This window comes from Toxorhynchites rutilus, chromosome 3 (assembly GCF_029784135.1).
Source record: "Toxorhynchites rutilus septentrionalis strain SRP chromosome 3, ASM2978413v1, whole genome shotgun sequence".
NCBI lineage: Eukaryota > Metazoa > Arthropoda > Insecta > Diptera > Culicidae > Toxorhynchites > Toxorhynchites rutilus.
The window spans coordinates 204,997,462-205,014,288 of NC_073746.1; the positions used below are offsets into that span (position 1 = coordinate 204,997,462).

Genomic DNA, 16,827 nt, shown 5'->3' on the forward strand with positions numbered 1-16,827 from the left:
CTAACTCGTGTTTATAGCTGATTACAGCTATATTTTATTAGAGTTTACTTTTCAGATACATATACGTTGTACTACATGGGCTGAGAAGCCTCGGAATTTTTAATGAAAACAACCTTTATTTATTCCTCAACATAGTTTCCTTTGAGGGTAATACACTTGGTATAGCGAGCTGCCAACATTTCGATTCCCTTTCTGTAGTACGAAACGTCTGAGTCTCTGAAATATGCCTCAGTTTCTGCGATGTCTTTCTCATTCGATGAGAATCTCTTTCCCTGGAGCCACCGCTTGAGGTTTGGGAATATATAGTAGTCGCTGGGGGACAAGTCTGGAGGATATGGTGGGTGAGCAACATACAGAATTTTTTTCTTCGCCATATGGCGCCGTTTTTTATTTATTTCGTCGTTCAGTTTGTCCAATAATGCTGCATAATACTCTCCGGTAATTGTTTCCCCTTCTGCAGGTAATCAATGAAGATTATGCTATGCGCATCCCAAAAAACGGAGCCTAAAACCTTCCCGGCCGACCGTTGGTCTTTTAGCCGCTTCGGCCGGTTTACGTGGCTTGTCAGCCACTCTGCAGACTGCTTGTTGGTCTCAGGAGTGCGGTAATGGATCCACGTTTCATCGATTGTAACAAAATGTCGAATGAAGTCCACTCGATTACGCTTCAACAACGCCAAACCGGCTGTTGAATCATCAACACGACGCTGTTTCTGGTCGACGGTCATCAAACCCATCCTAATTTATCGCACGGATAGCTTTTTCATGTCCAGAATATCGTGTAAAATGTATCCCATTCGTTCTTTTGAAATGCCTACGGCCTCAGCTAACTCGCGTAACTTCACTTTACGATCATTCAAAACGAGTCAATGCACTTGTTTTACGATGTCTGGATACGTAGCCTCTCTTGGCCTTCCAGAGCGAGGTGCATCTGCTTGTACGGCCCATTTTAAATTCACTAAACCACCGATAAACTGTTGTTCTTGAAGGAGCAGAAGTGGAATAACATTTCGTCAACCACTGCATTGATTCTCCAGGAGTTTTTCCCATCAAAAAAACCATCAACAAACAAATATTTTATTTTATTTATCCAGTCTTCGCCAAAAAATTTGTCGGACAGACTAAAATTTAACTATTAATCCTTATACTAAACACATTTCTAGTCATGTCAAATTCAAACAAGTAATACACATCATTAAACCGTTTGCAACAAACATCGAAAGGTATATTTTGTCCGTATAGAGTACGATGCGCTGCCTGCCGGAAGAAAACAGCTTGTCTAGTTGATCTACCCGAAGCGTTGATTCGAAGCTTGCCCAAAAGTTCTGCACAGTCAATATTGTTGCTAAGAAGGTCAAAAATCAGCAGTCTCTGGAGAAACTCACGTCGTTTTTGCAGTGTCGGTAAATGGATCAGTGCGCAGCGTTCTTCGTACGAGGTCAGATGCTGGTCGCTGCGCCACGGAAGCTGACGAAGAGCATATCGGATGAAACTTTTCTGCACACGTTCCAGTCGAGCGATGTGAACGGCGTAGTATGGGGCCCAAACAGTAACACCGTATTCCAATAAACTGCGTACGAGAGACACATACAACGCTTTGAGGCAATATACATCACTAAATGCCTGAGTGTGGCGTCTTATCAAGCCGAGAACGGTAAAAGCCTTAGCTGTAACTGTTGCAATATGCTCTGTAAATTTTAACTCGTTGTCGAAATGTCATGAAACTTCACACATAAGCTAGTGACAGCTGAACCTCTCGAAATGAATTTTGTTCATTTTTTACGTGACGCCATCTGTTGTAAAATCTTGGGACTTTTCGGCCCATTAATACATGAGTTTGTCTATGTGTTCGAGCACTTCTTCGCTTCGCAGTGCCATCTGTTGTTCTGGAACACTGTATCTTTCACCATTGTGCGCCGGAGACATTGTGGGAACCTGTAGAACTGTAGGGAAGTGATATCTTGCCGCATTTTCCCATCCGGCGGTAATTTTCCGCGAGGTCATTCGACTGCGAGTTGGAGGGAGTGGACTTCAGATGACGTTGAGCTCGTAATAGGTTTCGAACACTTTGTTGGTGAACTGCATCTAATTGTCGGTAACTAGGTCTCCGGTGACCCGAACCTGGCGAAAGGTGGTGCGAAGTGTCGCTGCAGAAGTGATGCTTTCTGTTCGGACTACCTCCGACCGTTTGGTGTACGCGTCCACTAGGATCAGGTAATACCACCCATCAATAGGACTGTTCAGCTGACCCTGAAAAAGATCGATCTGAAGCCGTGACCAGGACCTCTTTGGGGCTGGCTCCAATTCGAGATTGGTTTCACGGTTCGTCTCCCCACCACTCGAACATTCGTTGCATGCTCGTATGAGACCAGTAGAATCCTCGATGACTCGAGTGTTCATCCCACCGACATTTTGGTAATACACCAGTAGTGGCTTATTAACACGAGCGAGATTCACACTCGTCTCAGCGGAGCACTTTGATAGAGACTGCTTCTTTGTAACGACTCTTGTATGAATGGATTGCATTTGGATTGAAGTGTTTTTAGGATACCTTTGAGATTCGTTGGGTTGATGTTGCAATTGGGGAGTGGTGAAATTGCGATGCGTCCGCACTGGTGGTCGATCTAAAAAAAAGAAATATCGAAACACCACTCGGCCAGAAGTTTTTAGAATAATTAGAGCCTTCCAATGACTCGTATACATCCAGTTTGAATGATACAAAATATATTTATCTATTATCCTCACTGTTCTGGTGCATTAATTTGTGGCACATAATAAGAGAGGAATTGCTATTGCATTCTTCGTTAGGCATGAAGCGGGTTACGTAAAACCAGTCAACGCACGTCCTGTTGAAGGTCAGACGAGCTAAAGTACGCCCAGTTAGCGAACCACTTATGTATTTACAATATCAGTATTTCTAACGCGTGTTTAGGGCTGATGACAGCTAGATTTTATTGGGGTTTACTTTGTTGGTTACTTTGCTTAGCTGGTTTTACTGGAGGAGCGATGGAAAGCATTGGAATGAAGGCGAAAATGCGTTGCGAACGAAGCAAGTCCTATTTGGTCGAATGGATACAAATCTGTCTCTCCATTCAATTGACTTCATTCCACATTTCTACCCCCCTAGGAACGAAATTATTACCCGCGTACGCAATCTTATTTTGGTGAAGAAGCCAAAAGTCATTTCCAACTGAATACGGATATAGTCAGTCAGATAATCAGCTGACTATCCTCAGTTGACACTGACTATGCCGAGCCCTGGTAACAACTGTCGAATACCTGAAATGAAGGATTAGATACGTCTATTGCTGTTTGTGTGTAGAATACGTTTACTCATGTACCGTCGATGGGGGTGAAAATGGGTCAAAAAGGTAGTTTTCGAACTTTTTGTTGAATAACTATCGTAAATTAGAGTAAAACACAATTCTGATTACGTATAAATGTTCTTTAATTATGAACACTCGTAAGAGTTCAAGGAAGTAGTGAATATTACTTTCTATTAATAATTGTGTTTAGAAATCAGTTTCTCAATAACTTCAAGATAATTAAACAACATGTAAGTGTCTTGAATGATTATTTGAGTTACGAAAATAGTGATAATCCACCTAGAAGTGCGATGGAAATGTTTATATACAGCCATTCCATGTCAAACCGATATAGTGGTTCTCAGATTTTCGTGAAAAGTGGTAGTTTTGTTCTTTATCGCAAAACATTTGACCTTTTTTTTACATTAGGGTGATCATTTCCATATAAGGGTTGCCCAAAAAATAATTTTTTTCCCATTTTTCCCAAAAATGATTTTTTTTTAATTTATAACTTTTGAACTACTGTATGATCCACATATCAAATTAAATGGGTGAGCATTTCCATTTTGAGGTAGACCGAAAAATAATTTTTTCTCATTTTTTCCAAAAAATGCCTTTTTTAAAAACTCATAACATTTTAACTACTGCACTGATACAGATGATCGACATATCAAATTAAAACCAATTAGCTAGTATCTTTTCGGGAAATATTATACTTACAGAAATTTTGGATTTTGGTCTTGTAGTTATTGATTGTATTTTTTTTATAGTTTACAGTGTCTGGTAATATTTTTTATATTTTTTCTTGAAAGCTAACTTTCTTTTTGGATTTTCCAAAAAGAAATGAAAAACAATCACAATCAATAAATACGAAAACAAAATCTAATTTATTTTTTTTCAATTGTAATGTTGTAAATAAAATTGTAAATTTTCAAACAAAACTAGCTCATTGGCTTTAATTTGATATATCGATCATCTAAATCGGTCCAGTAGTTTAAAAGTTATGAATTAATGAAAAAGGTAAATTTTAAGAAAATGGGAATCATGGGAAAAGTTTATTTTTAGGTCCACTATAAAATGGAAATGGCCACCCTGACGAAAAAAATAAAAAATACCGGTCTAATATTTTATAATGAGGAATAAAACTACCAATTTTCATGAAAATCTTACAATCTGACATATATCATAATCTGACATATCGGGTTGGCATGGAATTCAATTTTGTGCTTGACCCATTCTCACCCCCATAAGAGATTATTTCGAAAATATTAAAATTCAAATGGAAAAAAATTCTGATGTTCAAAATCAGTAATGACTCATCTGGCAAAACTTTAAAGAATAATTCTAACCAATATTTACAATTTTAGTAGTTCTATATAATGCTGGGCATGAGATTTTTTCTGAGGTGTTATATGATGGCTATTTACACATCAAACTTTGATGAATGATTAAATAATAACTATTTGTACTACAGTTAAGTATTATGCATTGGAAGATGTGGAAATATGTTTCCTATTAAACAGCTCACAGCCTTCAAAAATATTCGCAATATTTGTTAAAATATTGCAAATAAAGGGTGTGTCACATCAAATTGCATCACGGAAAAAACGCTGTAGAAATTCGCCCAGTAGACCGATCCTTTTGAAAATTTTAGACAGTAAAATTAAAAATATTAAACAACTTTTGGCATTTTCTTTTTATTCATACTTCGAGCCCAAGCCCGTATGCTCGCACCTTCCTCTTTACCCCGTCCATAAGGTTCTGTACAACGTCAGGTTGTAGTTTTTTTTTTTGAACAGAAATCCATTTTCTCTTGAAGTCCGCCTCCGATTTGACAACTTTTGGGTTCTTCCGGAGGGCCTGCTTCATAATCGCCCAATATTTCTCTATTGGGCGAAGCTCCGGCGCGTTGGGCGGGTTCATTTCCTTTGGCACGAAGGTGACCCCGTTGGCTTCGTACCACTCCAACACGTCCTTTGAATAGTGGCACGAAGCGAGATCCGGCCAGAAGATGGTCGGGCCCTCGTGCTGCTTCAATAGTGGTAGTAAGCGCTTCTGTAGGCACTCCTTAAGGTAAACCTGCCCGTTTACCGTGCCGGTCATCACGAAGGGGGCGCTCCGCTTTCCGCAAGAGCAGATCACTTGCCACACCATGTACTTTTTGGCAAACTTGGATAGTTTCTGCTTGCGAATCTCCTCCGGAACGCTGAATTTGTCCTCTGCGGAGAAGAACAACAGGCCCGGCAGCTGACGAAAGTCCGCTTTGACGTAGGTTTCGTCGTCCATTACCAGGCAATGCGGCTTCGTCAGCATTTCGGTGTACAGCTTCCGGGCTCGCGTCTTCCCCACCATGTTTTGCCTTTCGTCGCAGTTAGGAGCCTTCTGAACCTTGTATGTTTTTTTTTTTTTTTTTTTTTTTTTAATCTGTATTATAGTGATTTTCAACTCATTTGGCTGGTTCGTCACTTTTTACTTCCATTTTTGGAAGAATGTTGGGAGTGAGAATTGAACTCGTGACCTTCAGCGTGAGAGGCATGGATGTTACCACTACGCCAGATCGCCTCCACAACCTTGTATGTACGCAGGCCCTCCCGCTGCTTGGTCCGCTGGACGAATGAACTTGACAAATTCAGCTTATTGGCGACATCCCGGACCGAACTTCTCGGATCACGTCTAAACTGCTTAACTACGCGCTTGTGATCTTTTTCACTGACGGAGCATCCATTTTTGCCGTTCTTCACCTTCGAAGTATCGTTTTAGTACTCTGCTGACCGTGGATTGGACGATTCCCAGCATCTTACCGATGTCCCGATGTGACAACTCCGGATTCTCGAAATGAGTGCACAGAATTAATTCACAACGTTCTTTTTCGTTCGACGACATTTTTCCAAATTTACGAAAAATTGACAGTGAAGCATGGCCAACGTGATCTATACACTCTTATCTGATTATAAGCAAAAGCTGAAGATATAATTCCTAAAAATTAAATTTCTACAGCGTTTTTTCCGTGATGCAATTTGATGTGACATACCCTTTAGTAACTTTCTCCATTTTTACCAAATTTCACCCCCATTACTCATTTTCACCCCCATCGACGGTACCAGTATTTATGACTATACTATGTATTTCGATAGTCTAAAATTCTGAAATTTCCACAAATTGTAGTCTTTGTAGTCTCAAAATAAATGTTCGATACCACTCGAAGACCGTAATGGCAAATTCCGTTAGTGACATTCCTGCTTAAATAATTCTACGAAATCGAATTTATCTCGAACAGCCCAATTATTCCAAGACCGACGGTTGTTGAAAGACAGGCATCATTTTGAAATATCCAACATTGACCACATTGTTCTACGAAGAATTCGGATGATTTTTGAATACACTAATTAGGGCCGAGTTTGTGTTCAATGCAAAACTTTGATTGAAGCATTTAAGCTTTTGTTTAGCTTTTTTTTAAGTATACGTTATCTCGAGTTGTTTTACAATAGCTAGCTTATAATCGATTGTCAAAATGTCTTTTATATGATAAGCTAAGAGAGCTAAGAGGAAGGATAATTTCGTACATATCCTTTATAAGCACCTTTCAACAGGCAATGTGAAGCCAAAAGTAGCCATCATATTAAACACAAAGAACACTCTTTTACTATGGTCAATTGCTTTCAGTGCGCTTCCCACCGATAAGGAACCCATTCCCCCTGAAAAGGTATATAAATTGGACCAATAACAATGCATTAAATATTCATTCTCACACAATTACGTTTCGCGGCGAAAAGAATCACTGAAAAATAATTTACCATAATGATCGCAGTGTGTATTCCGGTGTTGCAGGATAAAGCTGCTATACTTACAGTTGAAGGAGTCCAAATGTCGCGAGGCTCCTTTCTTTGCTTCACGTTGAACTCGAAGGCTGAAAACGCTCCTGTGAGAGAAGAAGGAGCGCGGATTCAACGGGTGGAGGGTGAGTGCTAACAGGTTATCCGACTTTTATAAACACATTGCTTTCGGTTCACTTGTTTTCTTTTTGGAAAAAGTGGGAAAGCCGCGCCAGAAAGTGTTCTACTTGATAACACCACTTGCGTCTCGCCTGAAAATCCCTAGGTGGTAACATTACTCTTTAAAATAAACACTCCTTTCAAGACTTTCCTTCCACTTCGAAGTTGTGCCTGCGGGAAACCAGTCGATGGCGACGAAACAGCACGATGAAAGCTCACATTTTTATTCTGGTTTTATTCATAATCGTTTGGAAAGTTTGAAATATTCATTCGGCGCTGTTGAGAAGTTCATCCCACATTAATTTTTCATGATAATTATAGCGCTGCTTTCAAGTTTCAATTTCGTTGATTATTTTCTAAATATTTGAGGCAATTCTGATAAAAATTCCTATCGACGTCCTTATTAAATATTAATCACAGTTCATTAACAGAATGTCGTATCGTCGATTGAGGAATTCGTCGGATTTACTTGAAATAGAGCACCATAATTAAATTCAGTTTGGAAGAATTCGCTAAAATTCAATATCACCACCAGTCACTTAAGGCATCAGAGAGCTGCTGTGATGTATGATAACCATGCCTTATTGCCAACACTAATTAAGGCCTATAAATACACGAGCAGCGAAATGAGCACTGCCAGAAAAACTACTTCGCAACATTGGTTAGCCTTCGAGCGGAATGCGATAAAGGCACTACTCGTTGATTTTTCCACGAGTTCTCACCTCCTCAGCCCGTGAAAATAATTCCTCCATGCATAATCTAACTTGCTTTAATCGAGCCCCGACCCATCGGAAATAACACACAACGACCAATAAGGGTTCTGATTATTTGTTTTGATATGGCGTTTACTACAGGGTCTTTCAGATTAAACGCTCACGCAACAAATTTTAATAACTTCCACAAAAGTGAACCGATTTTTATTTTTAAAAAACCAAAATAAAGCTTATTTTAGGATATTTCCGATGTGACCACCCTTTTTTCGATAACGCTTTTTAAACGGCGAACAAACTTCTTCATGCACAACCTTAACATTACGACTTCGATGCTGTTGAAAATCCGGGTTATTTCTTCTTTAAGTACCTCCAAATTTTGTGGCTTATTAACATAGTAACGGTCCTTCACGTAATCTTCAAAGGCGTTGCTAACAGTTGAGTTGAGCTGTTCGCAAATGTTCAGATAATTTTCGAGATGAGCGTCAGATTTGTATTTCATATAAATTTTATGTGTCTTCTGTTTTTTATTTGTTAGATTCTTTATGTTTTGATTAAACCAAATCGGATATTTTGTGTTTATTTTTCTCCTTTTTTGTCTTGTTGGTATCTCCTCCTCTATAATTTCATTGATCATCGAGTAAAATGTCGTCACTGCTCCTTCAATGTTTTCCACACTTCTAAATGAATCCTGCCAATTTATATAGCTAAGCTTACACCTAATTGATTGGTAATTTGCTTTATTGTTATCAGAGACTTCTTCGAACAAAAATCTTCGGGCAAATTTTTTTATCCTATCAGTTTTATTTTATTAGGCTCATTTAGTAATCCAGCTGTAAACAGAACCGAATTCAATCGTGTACATTTTCTATTTTAAGATAACCTTTGTTGTATATTACACTGTTACCATTTATAGGCGTAAGAGTATTCATATCCATCGATAAACATTTGTTTTATCTATTACACAGTAGCCGTTCAGGCGTAAGAGAATTCCTATTCTATCGATACACAACACATGTCGCCTTTTTCGACGAAAGAATATTTCTATTATTCGAATGTTCACAGTTGGACTGTTCACAGCGGGACTGTTGATATGAGGCTTCATTATGTTATTAATATGTTATAAATAGTGCCAATTACGGATGCAACAGACCGAAAATGTGAGCGGTAAGGGGCTGGCATAGTAGCTAGAATAACACACAAAGATGGTCAGTTGACGGGCCCTGATTTATGAGCTCATGATCGTTCGCTTGGTAGCGGACACACAACCAATTAATTCATATTTGTCAACAAGAAATCCAACAAGCATTTCTGTCGATTATAAACATTGTTTATTTGATTCAACCCAAAACCGGCTATTTTATCGGAAATAAATTGCAGAGTCTTATTATCACCAACAACTGGAAGCAAGTTAAATTCATTGTCAAAATCAATAAATAAATAAAAAGTAAACAGATGTAAATATATGTATCTCTCCCTTCAATAAGTGCTTTGACCCACACTTGCTCAAACTCGTCGAATTCTGTTGTTGCAATATGTTCTGAATGTATTAATGAATTAATAGCAATAAGGACGCAGCCTCCCGATTTTTTATGGAATCTGTGAAGATTACGGTCATCCATGAAGACATTAAATCGATTTCCGAATGCTTCCTCGCTTCTAACCCTATCATCCCAACTTGTCTCTGTTGTCATAATTATCGAGAAAGAAGAGTTCAGAATAATAATTTGGATTTCTTTCATTTTAAGTGGACTTTTCATACGGTTTAAATTTTGGCAGTATATCAAAATTTCAACTACATTCAGTTATTGAGGCGAAGAAGTTGGTTCATTATCTACTGCTTGGTATGACGATGCAATCAAATTGTTAAAACTTACTACTTCTCCTTGGTGTGAAGCTGACAATTCATTATCTTCTGCGACGTCTGACATGTCTGTCATCTGTCATGTCTTGCCTTTATAAGGAGCTATTCGATTTTATCGCGTGAGCGTTTAATCTGAAAGACCCTGTATTCTAATGAAAACTGTTGCGGTTAATTTGAGATTTTAAGGACTTGAGTAGCTTTATTTATGATTTATTCAAATACAAAACACAATACAATGAATTCATAAGTCGAAAATCGAGTACAAAATTTATATTCAGTACATTCAATCACACGGGGAATTAAAAACAAGCAAACATTATAACACCTCCTTCTAGTGCCCCAACGGATTATGAACACGAACACTTGCAAACTCGCATTGAAAGTGTATCCTGCACATTGCCAATGCGAATCAACGATTATGCTTCATGAATGGATAAAAATAAAAGTGTGCAAACATGCTGAGGCATGCAACCAACCACCCAAGTGAACATTTCACCACTTCCTCCAATCTTGGTCTGCAGCAGAGCACTTTCAGACCGACCTGGAAAATCAATAATTTAGAAAATTGGTTCAAGCTGTCATTCAAAAATTTTCATTTTCTATAGTTTCTATAGTGAATATTCGTAAACTAGCACTACAGGTTAGCCCAACTGTATACTGTTCTTCAGTTACAAAGCATCATGTTTGAGTTTTGCCACGTTTTTCACAATTCAATAGCGACCGGAAAAAGTCTTACACGTTTGAAGCTAGGGAGCGTATCGGGAGAAATAGAATGATTTCGGGAATATTGGTTTATTATAGTAGATCCGGTTATCGGTTTCGGTTACTTTTCGGAACTTACTATTACATTGGATGTGGACGTCAACATTCACTAGTTTGTTCCATCGTGGGAAAAAAGCATTATTCATAACTTTGTGCCTTATCATTATTGTGGCTTTCAATAAGTTTCTACCGCTTTTTTCGGTGGAAATGAAAACTGGCTGGCATCCTTCTTTGTCCTATCTAGTGTCGGTGGAACGAATATCTACGCAGCTTCCCCTACCGAGGAAAAATTGAGTTTTAGAACTTTTTGAACGCAATACATTCAGTAATACTAATTGTTATTTAGCAGTAGTTCACCAAGGTGTTTGTTACATTTGTCGCTGTACACGTTCCCCTATGAAACGGCCCATTTATTGTATACTAAGGTCTATATCATGGGTGGTCAAAGCATAGTCCACGATCTACCAGACGCCCGCCAGCTGATTTTGGACAGTGTCTCTTCCAAATCATTGACCATTCCGCGTGGCAGGGATCTAATGAGTGAAGTGTGCCGCCAATGCCATACCTGCTTCTATCATAAGCCGGTATGAAAACAGTAAGCAACAGTAAGCAACAGGCAGGACTCATCAAAGTATACATCGCATGATTTGTGTGCTTCTCAATGCAGGCTGTACATCTGGAGTCAAAAATAGATCGTCGACTTCAGACTGGTTATGTGACCCCTTAGAAGTGCCTCTGCTATTCTAACTATAGATAAATGACGCAACTTTACTTCTGGAGAAGTGGTGCTATTTCGTATACCCAGACAACACAAAAATCTTCGTTATCGAAGACGAAGACGTGTCTTCGACTTCAGTTGTTACTGAACATGTTTGTATTGTGATATCATGTCAATAAAATGATCCTAAGTGCCACGTACATTGGAAGAAAATCCAATTGCAGGTGGAACACACCATTGACGGGACCGCTCACGAGTTTTCTCGTGTTTCGCGTTCCGTCTGTTACGGATGGATAACGGAATAACCCGTGTTTTCTACACTTGATGGTTAAATCCTTGGTCTGCCTTTGTCTCATCCACACCGAAAGAAACGATCTAATTCGTGGAATCCAAACAAATGCAGCGTACAAGTTTGTCCCTAACGTGCGGTCTTTAATGTGTTAATACGCAGCGTTTCCGAAGTTCCAGTTTAAACTTCAAACTGAATTCATCCAGTTTTTTCCTCGATCTAGTCAAACAGTTCAATCCTGAATTCTTCCAGTTTTTTTTAAATGACCAATTACATCCAATTTTTTATATGTGCGCTTCAGTTTTACCCATTTTATGTAACATAATTTCACAATGTATGCATGGTAACCCTCGCTAACCCTTCCTATCCCTGTGGAAACCGTGGGAAGAACCTTTCCTGAATACAACATCAGCAAAATGAAGAATAGAAACAGGCTGGTGAACGTTATAATGAAAGGTATTCTGGCTAGGAAAATCTTCGTTTTTTTCACGGGGAGCAATCGAGGGCCGTTCTGGTTGTTGAGTCAACGTAATTTGACTTCGCCCCTGCACAACACAATCCTGGTATCCGAAGTTAGCTGTAGTCGTTCGTGCAATCAAGTTGGAAAGCGGTGCATTGTAATTGGACATTCACCGCACTTCTTCTTACTCGACGATTGGTGTTTAAAACGGTGTTTGGTGTTTTGAACATCAAGCTTGCAATGATGAGTTATAGGTACGAGCAGAATTTTTGTTTTATATGTAAGAAGATGTGCTTTCTCCACTTCCACTTTATTCCAGAACACGAGGAAAACATGTATTTTTTTGTATTTTTACAATAAATCTGTTATATTACAGAATTATTATTAATTACTACTACGGTATACAGGTAATCCTAATTACGGGTATAATGAACCCGTTTCGAGTATGTGCCTAGTTTTCAACCGCTCGTACACTTCGTACGATTTTAACTTGACCCGTTCACATCTGAAAAGGATTTTTTCTAATGCCCTTAGATATTAAGTAGAATTTAAGTTAGATTTAAGTATATCATTAGGGCACTCTTGTTCAGGCCTGTTGATAACAAATAAATAAACAATATTAATATTTAATCCTCTATCGTTAACCTTTTCTCTTATTGGACAGACTACCTAAGCAGCAAAGTGCTACACCGCATTATATAAATATCAGATGTTCTAGATCCTCCAAATCATACTAAAATTCAGAAGAATATAGAGTCAATGTGCTCCATTGACTTTAATTGAAATGAATACAAAACCCAAGTAAACCTGTTTCCGTTTACCTCAACGAGATAATAATTTCTCATGGTCACATAAAGGGCTTTTAGTTCCAAATAGCATTAATATTACGCATAATCTAAGCCCTCCTATTCGACGCATAATAATAAAGTAATAAAGTAATAAAGAAAGATAATGCTATAAGAATGCATAATAACATAATGCATAAAATACATATGCACTATAGTGTTTATTTCGCATACCTTTATTTTGTGCTGTGTATCATTTTGCTACTTGAAGAAACAGTAATGGAAGGCCATTTTTGGATCAGTTCATTGATTTCAACTTTCATCCATACTTTCTATTCACTCTTATCGGCCATGGCAATAAATTAACCATCGATAACCGAAGCCAATTATAGAATTATTTTGGCAGCCATTCAATTATCCACGAGTAGGAGTGAAAGAAAAGGTGCACCCGTGGCCGAGTGGTTAGCGTCTCACATTATCATGCCGGGTGTTCGGGTTCGATTCCCGTTCTGGTCGGAGGGATTTTTCGTCAAAGAAAATTTCCTTCGACTTGCACTGTGGTCACGCGTATTCTAGAGCTTGCCCCTCGGAATACATTCAAGGCGTGTTATTTGACTGAAGAAATCTCAACTTAGTATTACTAAATGACGCTAGTTAATGCATACGTTGAGACGGCAAAAGTTCCACAGGAACGTGAACGCCATTCAAGAAGAAGAAGGAGTGAAAGAAACAGAGTCCATTAGTCGTCTCTTTTTCTTTTCGGTGAATTTATTCACATAAAGTAGAACTGCACCCAATTTTAGTGATTTCTCATCAATGAGAAATTCACCAGCGTTTACACATGCTGAATTTATTTTATTCCCAGTAGGTATCTTCTTCTTCTTGAATAGCGTTAACGTTCCCTGTGGAACTTTTGCCGTCTCAACGTATGTATTAACTAGCGTCATTTATTAATATTTAGTTGAGATTTCTTAAGCCAAATAACACGCCTTGAATGTATTCCTAGGGGCAAGCTCTAGAATACACGTGACCACAGTGCAAGTCGGAGGAAATTTCTCTGACGAAAAATCCCCCGGCCAGAACGGGAATCGAACCCGAACACCCGGCATGATAATGCGAGACGCTAACCACTCGGCCACGGATGCACAAGTAGGCATATGTACCTCAAATAATTGTATCAGATATATTCTCTCCCGCTTACATATATTTTCACATGAATAAATCCATCTATAGATATAGATTTTTCTTTTGCAAACGCGTCATAACGGTGTGTTTAGACTAGTGATATATTGAAAAAATATGATGATAATTGCATAAACCGTTTATACTAGCGCAAATTTATATACAGTAAAACCTGTTTTTGTGCGGTTTTTTTTGTGCGAATTTTCTGTTGTGCGATTTTTTTGGTGCGAAATATGAAAAAAAGCATATTTGACGAAGTTATCGTCCATTTAGCTTTTTTCGATGGTTTATATGCATTTCAGTGCGAAAACAGCATAATTGCGTCTCAATTATCCACTTCTGAAATCATTCCCCTCCTCCCATCAAATGCTCTAAGTTTTTCTAAGATTTTGCATGACATGATATCTAACAGCATCACGTTTCGGCATGCAACTAAAAGCACAAAACAGCCACGCGCAACTGAAGAGGCAAACTGTCCGATCGCAAAGCAGGGAAACAGAAGGAAATTAAACGGTGGACGGCGTGGATTTGAGTTATTTTCTTGGGGGAAACTTTTTTTATGCGGTCCCTATCTACCGCACAAAAAAAGTTTTTTTTTTCAAAATGTGTAACGAACACGGTTTTTTAAAGTTACTGGTGAAGTTTTGCACGATTTTTTTATGCGGTCCCTATCCCCCGCACAAAAAAAGGTTTTCCCGTAATGAATATATTCATTTTTTCGGTTAATTTATTCACCTGAAGTAGAACTGAATTCTATTCATAGTAGTTATATGCAGTGTTGCCACACGTACAGATTTATCTGGAATGGTACAGATTTTTTCGTTATTTTTGGTGCAGATTCTGTACGGTCCAGAGTACAGATTTTCGTCAAAAAGTACAGATTGGTACAGATTTTCTTCATTTGTAAAATACCTTATATTTGAACAAAGCAACATTGAGGTACATGACGACTTTTACGCCGCGGTATCGTTTGATGCTGCTGATCATAAAAACATTTCCTTACAAGGTTCGTCTGAAAAGATTTGTGTCGGACGGTGCGACGTATGTTCCGCCCCAGATCAACAGATTGAATCGTTTGTGCCAGGCTGAAAAACCTGAATTCACGATGTTACATGAAGAGCTAGAAGATGTTTATTTGACCATTCACACTAATATCTACGAGGAATCTTACGTTGTTTCAATGTCCAATGCTATTAAATATGTAGATCCTTTGAAAAGCGACAACAATTTTAGGTTGGAATAGCAGCAGAAGAAATTTTCAGAAAAATGGACAACGAAAGGCAGATCATTTCGAAGGATATTTGGCGCATTTTTTTCGTGGAGCTTATCAAACAAATAAGAAAAAGATTCGATTTCGATGATTCGACGCTCAAGTCTACGGCAATGTTAAATCCCAGAAACTTTTCCGATTTGACTAGCATTAACATTGTGTTAGAGGCGTTCCCAGGATTCACCAACGGGAATGTACAAGAATTGACGGATTTTTTTATAAAAAAAAATATATTTCCCTTCAACGAATATTTTCGATGGCACAGATTTTTAGAAAAAAACACAAGAAGTGGGTTATATCTGTGCATCAAATCAGTCTACATATTTTTTTGCGTTCGCTCATCCTTTCTCACAACACCCATTTCTCGTTTGAGAAATTGTTGAGCAAACATCGTTTGCCAGTGCGCGTAGAACGGGAATTCCTTCTTAGGATTCATTGCACCTCTAATAAATTGCCGAAAGACGTGGTCTTACGTTGATCGCACTTGATTGAAAAATCACAAAACCAAATGTATTTGGTCGCAGTATTATATGGATAGAAATGTTCAATTCCAAGGGAATGAATGAATGCGTTTCAGGTCAAGTCAGGCCAGGTAATGAATTCCTCGATCCCTCGCAGTTCAGCTCGTCCAGCTCGTCCAGCTCGTTCAGCTCGTTCAGCTCGTTCAGTAACGATGTTGTCTTGTCGATGTCCTCACGAAAAATGAATGCGTTTCACCACCAGAACATCGCTTAAGTATGCTTTTTGTACGTGATTGAATCGAGAGAAGGTGTGGTTTACGATGGCAATTTGGGAGGCAAACTAGAGGGGAATGAACTCTCTGAGTTTGAAACTTTCAGCAACAGAGCAATCGATTGAAAATTATATAATTTTAGCGATACCGTTGTGCGCGCATGCAATATTGGATACGAAAATTTTCTACTGAGGGAAGAATAATTTTCAGAAGCTTTCCTGTTAATTCAGATTAATTGAAAAATCACAAAACCAAATGTATTTGGTTGCAGTGTTATATGGATAGAAAACATTAGAATAAACTCTTTCGCATCAATGTATTTTTCAATTCCCAGTGGAACTAACAGAATATTTTTCAGCAACGATTAGTTCTTTCTCGATTTTCCTCGATACTCGAAGCCCACCAATGGTTAATGCTAACTCGATACCCACCTGTTAATAGCACTTGATTGAAAAATATTTGGTCACAGTGTTATATGGTTAGAAAAAATTAAAATAAACTCTTTCGCATGAATGTATTTTTCAATTCCCAGGGAACTGGCAGATTATTTTTCAGCAGCGATTAGATCTTTCCGGAATTTTCTCGATGCTGAATGGCATCCAAACGAATATACTCCTTTCAGTTTGGCCTGTAAAAAACTTTTCTGAACTCTAATCCATCAAATTTGGAGCCCTGAAAAGGGCCGTTGGTTATATGCCAAGCTAATATAGCACGCACTCCTTGGATTCGACGGGCCAGCTGAATGTCCTTGGGCATGA

The 16,827-nt window shown here is 38.5% G+C and overlaps 1 protein-coding gene across 6 annotated transcripts in view; it reads right to left on the reverse strand.

Moving 5' to 3' along the window:
* LOC129775986 (uncharacterized) overlaps positions 1 to 7,965 on the reverse strand; it is a 47,382-nt gene extending 39,417 nt beyond the window's left edge. Inside the window, exons 1-2 of one of the 6 annotated variants that reach the window (XM_055781301.1) lie at positions 7,826 to 7,965; positions 7,153 to 7,572 (exon numbers count right to left, since the gene is read on the reverse strand). The gene's annotated coding sequence lies outside the window, so the exon portion shown is untranslated. Of the gene's footprint in view, positions 1 to 7,152 lie in introns of all 6 variants that reach the window. The other 5 variants (XM_055781302.1, XM_055781300.1, XM_055781305.1 and 2 more) reach the window with 5 other exon arrangements.
* Between the last annotated feature and the right edge of the window lie 8,862 nt (positions 7,966 to 16,827).